We start from the raw sequence: 10,095 nt of genomic DNA, 5'->3' as shown, positions 1-10,095 counted from the left end.
CAAATGTCAGTCGTGAAGCTAATAGCAGTGACGCAATTTTTCTTTTTTTTAGCAGTGACGCTATTACTGTGTAACTCCGGTAGGGCAACATCTGAAAAATAGCGCACTTGGTAGTGTGTACCGGTGCTCGACTAGTCGGCGAAAGCCAACATCACCCACGACAGAGAACAGTTGATTGTCAAGGGCAATGAATTCCATTATCTTGGCTTTAATGGATTTCACCTTTGAGTTGTCTCGCTGAAATGTTACTCTTTCAAATGACTGCTCGATCCACACGGCAGACATTGTGGGCTAGGTTAGGAACGCTGTGTTGGACGTGTAGTGCAAAATTTTACATGGCGTCATTACGTCACATACCTACAGTACGTTATTGTCAGTAAATGCTAGGAGTGGTGGTAGGAGTCAGGCGCAGAGGTAAGGAGATAATGTGTTTATTCCTTAACACAACAAAAACGGTCAACGCCAACACAACCGGTGTGAAAATGCGAGGTGCCCAAAAACAACAGCCGCATAGCACGCACATAAAACAACACTATACGATCGCCAGCACATCCAATAACAAACACACTGACGCAAATAATCCCGCACAAACCTGGGCGGGCTAAACAGGCTTAAATAACCATAAATCAAGAGAACCAAATGGGGAACAGGTGCAAACAATAAGACATACCAAAGGAAAAAGGGATCAGCGGCGGCTAGTAGGCCGGTGACGCCGAGCGCCGCCCGAGCAGGCAGGGGAGTCACCTTCGGTGGAATTCGTGACAGTACCCCCCCCCCCCACCTCCTGACGCACGGCTCCCGCAGCGCGCCGCCACCGGCCTCGAGGGCGACCCGGAGGGCGAGACGCAGGGCGATCCCCATGAAGGCGGTGGAATTCCCTCAGTAGTGGGGGGTCCAAAATGTCCTTCCTAGGTACCCAGCACCTCTCCTCCGCGCCGTACCCCTCCCAGTCGACGAGGTACTGTAGGCCCCCCCCGACGTCTGGAGTCCAGAATGGCGCGTATCTTATACGCCGGGGACCCCCCAATGTCCAGCGGGGGTGGAGGAACCTTAATACGGTAGTAAGATGGAAGTTGTAACCGGTAACACACCTCGTTTATCCTCCTCAGGACTTTAAACGGCCCTACACACTGCGGGCCCAGCTTCCGGCAGGGCAAGCGGAGGGGCAGGTTTCTAGCCGAGAGCCAGACTCGATCCCCTGGTGCAAACACAGGGGTCTCACTGCGGTGCTGGTCAGCGCTCTTCTTCTGCCGTCCACTCGCCTTAGTGAGTGCGTCTTGGATGGCTCTCCAAGTGTCCTTCGAGCGCTGCACCCAATCCTCCACCGCAGGAGCCTCGGTCTGGCTCTGGTGCCATGGAGCCAGGACCGGCTGGTAGCCCAACACGCACTGGAACAGTGACATGTTGGTCGATGAGTGACGTAGGGAATTTTGGGCTATTTCTGCCCATGGGACGTATCTCGCCCATTCCCTGGGCCGGTCCCGGCAATACGTCCTTAGAAACCTACCCACCTCTTGGTTCACCCTCTCCACCTGCCCATTACTTTCGGGGTGGAAACCCGAGATCAGGCTGACCGAGACCCCCAAACGTTCCATGAACGCCCTCCAAACTCTGGACGTGAACTGGGGACCCCGATCAGAAACGATGTCCTCAAGCACCCCGTAGTGCCGGAAGACATGGGTAAACAGGGCCTCCGCAGTCTGCAGAGCCGTAGGGAGACCGGGCAACGGGATGAGACGGCAGGACTTCGAGAACCGATCCACAACGACCAGGATAGTGGTGTTCCCCTGAGAGACGGGAAGGTCAGTGAGGAAGTCCACTGACAAGTGCGACCACGGCCGCTGTGGAACGGGGAGGGGGTGTAATTTCCCTCTAGGCAGGTGTCGAGTAGCCTTGCTCTGAGCGCACACCGAGCAGGAGGAAACATACAACCGCACGTCCTTGGCCAAGGTGGACCACCAGTACTTTCCCCTCAGGTTCCGCACTGTCCTCTCGATCCCAGGGTGACCCGAAGAGGGGAGATTATGGGCCCATCGAATCAATCGATCACGGAGACCAAGCGGCACGTACTGGACACCTGCCGGACACTGCGATGGTGCAGGTTCCAACCGTAACGCCCGCTCGATCTCCGCGTCCAACTCCCATACCACCGGAGCTACCAAGCACGACGCTGGAATGATGGGAGCCGGATCGATGGCCCTCTCCTCGGTGTCATATAGGTGGGACAGTGCGTCAGCCTTCGTGTTCTGTGCACCTGGCCGATAAGAGATCGTGAACCGGAAACGGGTAAAAAAACATGGCCCACCTGGCCTGACGCGGATTCAGTCTCCTAGCTGCCCGGATGTACTCGAGATTACGGTGGTCAGTCCAGATGAGGAAAGGGTGCTTAGCTCCCTCAAGCCAATGTCTCCACACCTTCAGAGCCTTGACCACAGCTAACAACTCCCGGTCCCCCACGTCATAGTTCTGCTCCGCCGGCCCGAGCTTCCTGGAAAAGAAAGCGCACGGGCGGAGTTTGGGTGGCGTGCCCGAGCGCTGTGATAGCACGGCCCCCACCCCAGTCTCGGACGCGTCCACCTCCACTATGAATGCCAAAGAGGGATCCGGATGAGCCAGCACGGGAGCGTCGGTAAACAGCTCCTTCAGGCGACTGAACGCTCTGTTCGCCTCTGCTGACCAGCGCAAGCGTGCCGGACCCCCCTTCAGCAGTGAGGTAATGGGAGCAGCAACTTGACCAAAGCCCCAGATAAACCTCCGGTAGTAATTGGCAAACCCTAAAAACCGCTGCACCTCCTTTACCGTGGTCGGAGTCGGCCAATTACGCACGGCTTTAACGCGGTCATCCTCCATCACCACCCCCGAGGTGGAAATGCGATACCCCAGGAAGGAAACGGCTCGTTTGAAAAACTCACATTTCTCAGCCTTAACGTACAGGTCATTCTCCAGCAGTCGCCCAAGCACCTTGCGCACCAGGGAGACATGCGCGGCGCGGGTGGCGGAATAGATCAGGATGTCATCAATATACACCACCACCCCTTGCCCGTGCAGGTCCCTGAGAATCTCGTCAACAAAGGATTGAAAGACGGGGAGCATTCTTTAACCCATACGGCATGACGAGGTACTCATAGTGGCCCGATGTGGTACTGAATGCGGTTTTCCACTCGTCTCCTCCCCGGATACGCACCAGATTGTATGCGCTCCTGAGGTCCAATTTCGTGAAAAAACGCGCGCCGTGAAATGATTCCACCACCGTAGCGATGAGAGGTAGCGGGTAACTAAACTCTACTGTGATAGAATTTAGACCTCGATAATCAATGCACGGACGCAGCCCACCATCCTTTTTCTTCACGAAAAAGAAACTCGAGATGGGTGACATGGAGGGCCGAATGTACCCCTGTCTCAGAGATTCCGTGACATATGTCTCCATAGCCAACGTCTCCTCCTGTGACAATGGGTACACGTGACTCCTGCGAAGTGTAGCGTTTACCTGGAGGTTTATCACGCAATCCCCTCGTCGATAAAGTGGTAATCGGGTCGCCCTCTTTTTACAGAAAGAGATAGAGTATGCCGATTTGGCTGAGGGAATGCTCACAGCGATGGAAACTCCCTTACACCTGCCTGAGCACTCCTCTGACCACCCTCTGAGAGCCCCCTGTCTCCACGAAATATTGGGATTGTGATTGGCCAGCCAGGGAATCCCCAGCACCACCGGAAACGCAGGCGAATCAATGAGGAAGAGACTAATCCGTTCCCCATGATCCCCCTGCATTCCCATGTCCAGTGGCACCGTGGCCTCCCTGACCAGTCCTGACCCTAATGGTCGGCTATCTAAGGAGTGCACGGGGAAAGGTTGGTCCAACGACACCAGGGGAATCCCTAGCCTTAACGCGAGCCCACGATCCATAAAGTTTCCAGCTGCGCCTGAATCGACTAGCGCCTTATGCTGGAAAGAGGGAGAAAACAAGGGGAAAGTTACTAAAACGAACATATGACCAACAGGGAGCTCTGGGTGAGGTTGGTGCTTACTCACCTGAGGTGAACGAGGAGTGCTCCGCCTACCATCCCGATTCCCAGAGGAGCTCCCCCAGCACCGGTCGGTAGTGTGTCCTCTCCAACCACATTGGGTACAGGAGGAGCCTCCTCCTCCGGTTCCCCTGGACGCGGCCCCCCCCTAGCTCCATAGGGACGGGAGCTGGAGGACCTGGAGGTGGAACCAACAGGGCCTGGTCCGGACGCCCGCGAGCAGGTTGTCGAGACGAATGGACATGTCTATTAGTTCATCCAGTGAGAGGGTGGTGTCCCGACAGGCTAGCTCCCGGTCGGACGTCCTCCCGGAGGCTACAACGATAGTGGGCCATCAGGGCCCTGTCGTTCCACCCCGCTCCAGCAGCCAGGGTCCGGAACTCCAGAGCAAAGTCCTGTGCGCTCCTCGTCTCCTGCCGCAGGTGGAACAGCCGTTCACCCGCCGCCGGCCCTCTGCTGGGTGGTCGAACACGGCCCGGAAACGGCGGGTGAACTCGGGGTAGTGATCCCTTGCCGAGTCTGGGCCATACCACACTGCGTTGGCCCACTCCAGGGCACGTCCCGTTAAGCAGGAGACGAGGACGCTTACGCTCTCCTCTCCCGAGGGAGTCGGACGAATGGTAGCCAGGTACAACTCCAACTGTAGCAGGAACCCCTGGCACCCAGCCGCCGCTCCATCGTACTCCCTGGGGAGAGCCAGGCGCAAGGCTCCGGCTCCGGACGCCAGTGGAGGGCTAGCTGTTGGGGGGGGGAGTTGGTGCTGGGGATACGGTAGGGAGGCCACTCCTCTCCCATCGGTCCATCCTCTCCATCATCTGATCCATCGCTGAGCCGATTCGGTGGAGAATGGTGGTATGATGGAGGACCCGTTCTTCCATCGATGGGAGAGGAGGGGAGGCTGCTCCTGCTGACTCCATAGCTGGTGCGGGATTATGTCAGTAAATGCTAGGAGTGGTGGTAGGAGTCAGGCGCAGAGAGCAGAGGTAAGGAGATAATGTGTTTATTCCTTAACACAACAAAAACGGTCGACGCCAACACAACCGGCGTGAAAATGCGAGGTGCCCAAAAACAACAGGCGCACAGCACGCACATAAAACAACACTATACGATCGCCAGCACATCCAATAACAAACACACTGACGCAAATAATCCCGCACAAACCTGGGCGGGCTAAACAGGCTTAAATAACCATAAATCAAGAGAACCAAATGGGGAACAGGTGCAAACAATAAGACATACCAAACGAAAAGGAAAAAGGGATCAGCGGCGGCTAGTAGGCCGGTGACGACGACCGCCGAGCGCCGCCCGAGCAGGCAGGGGAGTCACCTTCGGTGGAATTCGTGACAGTTATAGGTATGCACGTCAGCTTTTACATCAATTTTGTACATCGGCGCGAAACTAGACATTGGGCCGATGTTGGAATTTTTAGCTAATATCGTCCGATTTCGATATGTTCACTGATATATCGTGCATCCCTAAATAATATAATTCATATCATAATATTTATGCCATTTAGCAGACACTATTATCCAAATGGATGGATGAAAACACAGTCGACAAAGACGGACAGAAAGCACAGACAAAAGTTCACTTGTCAAACGATAACAAGCAATATATTTTTTACAATAGGAAAACAAATGTAGGCTAGATTGAAAACTGGACACTGTACCACTCAGCCATTAGGTTAGCCACTGTAGCACCCTACCTCACCCAACACTGTTCTCTCCCACTGGAGCCCCCTACCACACCCAACACTGTTCTCTCCCACTGTAGCCCCCTACCACACCCAACACTGTTCTCTCCCACTGTAGCCCCCTACCTCACCCAACACTGTTCTCTCCCACTGGAGCCCCCTACCACACCCACCACTGTTCTCTCCCATTGTAGCCCCCTACCACACCCACCACTGTTCTCTCCCACTGTAGCCCCCTTTCCACACCCACCACTGTTCTCTCCCACTGGAGCCCCCTACCTCACCCACCACTGTTCTCTCCCACTGGAGCCCCCTACCACACCCACCACTGTTCTCTCCCACTGTAGCCCCCTACCACACCCAACACTGTTCTCTCCCACTGGAGCCCCCTACCACACCCAACACTGTTCTCTCTATGACCAGTTTGGCCTACCATCCCTCACAAGCAGATTGCAAATTAACTTACTTACAAACCCTTACTGCCTAAGCCCCACTCCTGTCCTTCTCCCGGTCCTTCTATAGCCTACTCTCTCAAATCAAATCAAACTTTATTTGCCACATGCACCGAATACAACAAGTGTAGACTTTACCGTGAAATGCTTACTTACAAGCCCTTAACCAACAGTGCAGTTCAAGAAGAAAATATTTAACAAGTAGGCTAAAATAAAAAGTAATAATAAAAAGTAACACAATAAGAATAACAATGAGGTTATATACAGGGGGCACCGGTACCGAGTCAGTGTGGAGAGGTACAGGCTAGTTGAGGTAATCTGTACATGTAGGTGAGGGCGAAGTGACTGTACATTGGTAACAATGTAAATTGTCCGGTGGCGGTTTTTATGAATTGTTCAGCAGTCTTATGGCTTGGGGGTAGAAGCTGTTGAGGAGCCTTTTGGTCCTAGACTTGGCGCTCCAGTACCGTTTGCCATGCGGTAGCAGAGAGAACAGTCTATAACTTGGGTGACTGAAGTCTGACAGTTTTATGGGCTTTCCTCTGACACCACCTATTATATAGGTCCTGGATGGCAGGAAGCTTGGCCTCCAGTGATGTACTGGGCTGTTCGCACTACCCTCTGTAGTGCCTTACGGTCAGATGCCGAGCAGTTGCCATACCAGGCGGTGATGCAACCGGTCAGTATGCCCTCGATGGTGCAGCTGTAGAACCTTTTGAGGATCTGGGGGCCCATGCCAAATCTTTTCAGTCTCCTGAGGGGGAAAAGGTTTTGTCGTGCCCTCTTCACGACTGTCTTGGTATGTTTGGACCATGATAGTTCGTTGGTGATGTGGACACCAAGGAACTTGAAACTCTCAACCCGCTCCGCTACAGCCCCGTTGATGTTAAAGGGGGCCTGTTTGGCCTGCCTTTTCCTGTAGTCCACGATCAGCTCCTTTGTCTTGCTCACATTGAGGGAGAGGTTGTTGTCCTGGCACCACACTGCCAGTTCTCTGACCTCCCTATAGGCCGTCTCATCGTTGTTGGTGATCAGGCCTACCACTGTTGTGTCGTCAGCAAACTTAATGATGGTGTTGGAGTCGTGTTTGGCCACGCAGTCGTGGAATACAGGAGGGGACGAAGTACACACCCCTGAGGGGCCCCAGTGTTAAGGATCAGCGTGGCAGATGTATTGTTGGTACCGGTCCGTGGGTCATTTGGTACCGGGCCGCAGAGAAAGAATAAATAACTTACATTATTTCCGTTTAATTTTTTAAAATATATTTTTTATTTATTATCTGAGTCTGAACAATGTTTTATTTTGAAAAATGACCGGATTCCCTCTGTTACATCCGTCTATGACTCACTTGTGTCATTCACAGGGAAATACTGGCTAGCCGAAAAATACCACCGGAACATAACAGCATATTGAATGATGTCGTTAGTTATTAACCACATCAAAGCACACGCCCTTAACTCGCGCCTGTTCGAGCAGCTTTGTGAGGAGATGAACGCGGAGCACAGACACCTTCTCTTATACACAGAAATAAGATGGTTATCCCGAGGGACATCACTGGCCAGAGTGTTTGAATTACGAGAGCCCGCTGCAGAGATTTCTCTCAGAAAAAAAAGTCACCGCTGGCAGCACATTTCAGTGACGAGGAATGGGTCGCAAAACTCGCTTACTTGTGCAACATATTCAACCTGCTCAATGAACTCAATCGGTCACTTCAGGGGAAAATGACAACTGTCTTCAAGTTGGCAGATAAAGTAGCTGCATTTAAAGCCAAACTGGATTTGTGGGGACGGCGCGTGAACAGAGGTATATTTGACGTTTCAAACATTCGCGGGGATTTTGGAAGAGACTGAGCCCGAGCCTTCATTGTCCCAGCTGGTGCACGATCCGCTGTCTTTGCTTTTAAAAGAGTTTGAGCGCTACTTCCCAACCACAAAAGACCCACGAACTGCCAAGGAATGGATCCGCGACCCATTTGTCAACAAACCAGGTGAATCCAGCATGTCTATGCAAGAAGAAGATCAACTGCTGGAGATCGCAAATGACGGCGGCCTTAAAAGTATGTTCGAGACAACATCTCTGCCGGTGTTCTGGATTAAAGTCACAGCAGAATAACCCTGAGATCGCCACAACAGCATTGAAAACCCTGTTGGAATTTCCGACATCCTATTTGTGTGAAGCGGGATTTTCTGCAGTGACAGCAACCAAAACTAAATTACGGAGTAGACTGGACATAAGCAACACACTTCGGGTGTCATTGTCTCCCATTACCCCTAGATGGTACCGTCTCGTTGCAGAGAAACAAGCTCAGGGCTCCCACTGATTTAGCGTTTATGGTGAGTTGTATTTTTCATGCACTTTATATTTGTTTTTGTGTTGTATCTTATTTTTAAGGCATGTTTAAACGTTACCCTAGCGACCAGAGAGTTTTAGGGGGCAGAGAGGATGTTACTCATGTTATGTTGTTGGTGCGATGTTACGAGGACGCTGCTAATAAAGTTGCATACGAGTACACAGTGGATTCACGTTTATTATATTTAAAAAATACCACCGTTTTTATGCCGGTCGTATCATTTTATTTTGTGTATTTATCCGCCACACCTTAAAGGCCGGTCTGTGAAAATATTGTCTGACATTTAAACCGGTCCGTGGCCCAAAAAAGGTTGGGGACCGCTGATTTAGGCAGGTTACCTTCGCTTCCTTGGGCACAGGGACTATGGTGGTCTGCTTGAAACATGTAGGTATTACAGACTCTGTCATGAAAATGTCAGTGAAGACACTTGACAGTTGGTCCACGCATGCTTTGAGTACACGTCCTGGTAATCCGTCTGGCCCCACGGCTTTGTGAATGTTGACCTGTTTAAAGGTTTTGTTCACATCGGCTACCGAGAGCGTTATCACACAGTCATCCAGAACAGCTGGTGCTCTCGTGCATGCTTCAGTGTTGCTTGCCTCGAAGCGAGCATAAAATGCATTTAGCTCGTCTGGTAGGCTCGTGTCACTGGGCAGCTCACGTCTGGGTTTCCCTTTGTAGCCCGTAATAGTTTTCAAGCCGTGCCACATCCGACGAGTGTCAGAGCCAGTGTAGTAGGAGTCAATCTTAATCCTGTATTGACACGTTGCTTGTTTGATGGTTCGTCTGAGGGCTTAGCGGGATTTCTTATAAGCGTCCGGATTAGTCTCCCGCTCCTTGAAAGCGGCAGCTCTAGCCTTTAGCTCAGTGCGGATGTTGCCTGTAATCCATGGCTTCTGGTTGGGGTATGTACGTACAGTCACTCTGGGGACGACGTCGTCGATGCACTTATTGATGACGCCAATGACTAAGGTGGTGTATTCCTCAATGCCATTGGATGAATCCCGGAACATATTCCAGTCTGTGCTAGCAAAACAGTCCTGTAGCGTAGCATCTGCGTCATCTGACCAGTTCCGTATTGAGCGAGTCACTGGTACTTCCTGCTTTCGTTTTTGCTTGTAAGCAAGAATTAGGAGGATAGAATTGTGGTCAGATTTGCCAAATGGAGGGTGGGGGAGAGCTTTGTATGCATCTCTGTGTGTGGAATAAAGGTGGTCTAGGATTTTTTTCCCCCCCTGGTTTTACCTCTCTAAACTCCTCTCCTTCTACAGCCTACACTCTACCTCTCTAAACGCCTCTCCTTCTACAGCCTACACTCTACCTCTCTAAACGCCTCTCCTTCTACAGCCTACACTCTAAACTCCTGTCCTTCTCCCAGTCCTTCTACACTCTACCTCTCTAAACTCCCCTCCTTCTACAGCCTACACTCTACCCCTCTAAACTCCTGTTTTTTCCCCCAGTCTTTCTAAAGCCTATACTCTATCCCTCTAAATTCCTGTCTATCTACAGCCCACACTCTACCTCTCTAAACTCCTCTCCTTCTACAGCCTACATTCTAAACTCCTGTCCTTCTCCCA

This window comes from Salmo salar, chromosome ssa03, assembly GCF_905237065.1.
Source record: "Salmo salar chromosome ssa03, Ssal_v3.1, whole genome shotgun sequence".
NCBI classification, from domain to species: Eukaryota; Metazoa; Chordata; class Actinopteri; order Salmoniformes; family Salmonidae; genus Salmo; species Salmo salar.
This window is presented reverse-complemented; position numbering follows the sequence as displayed.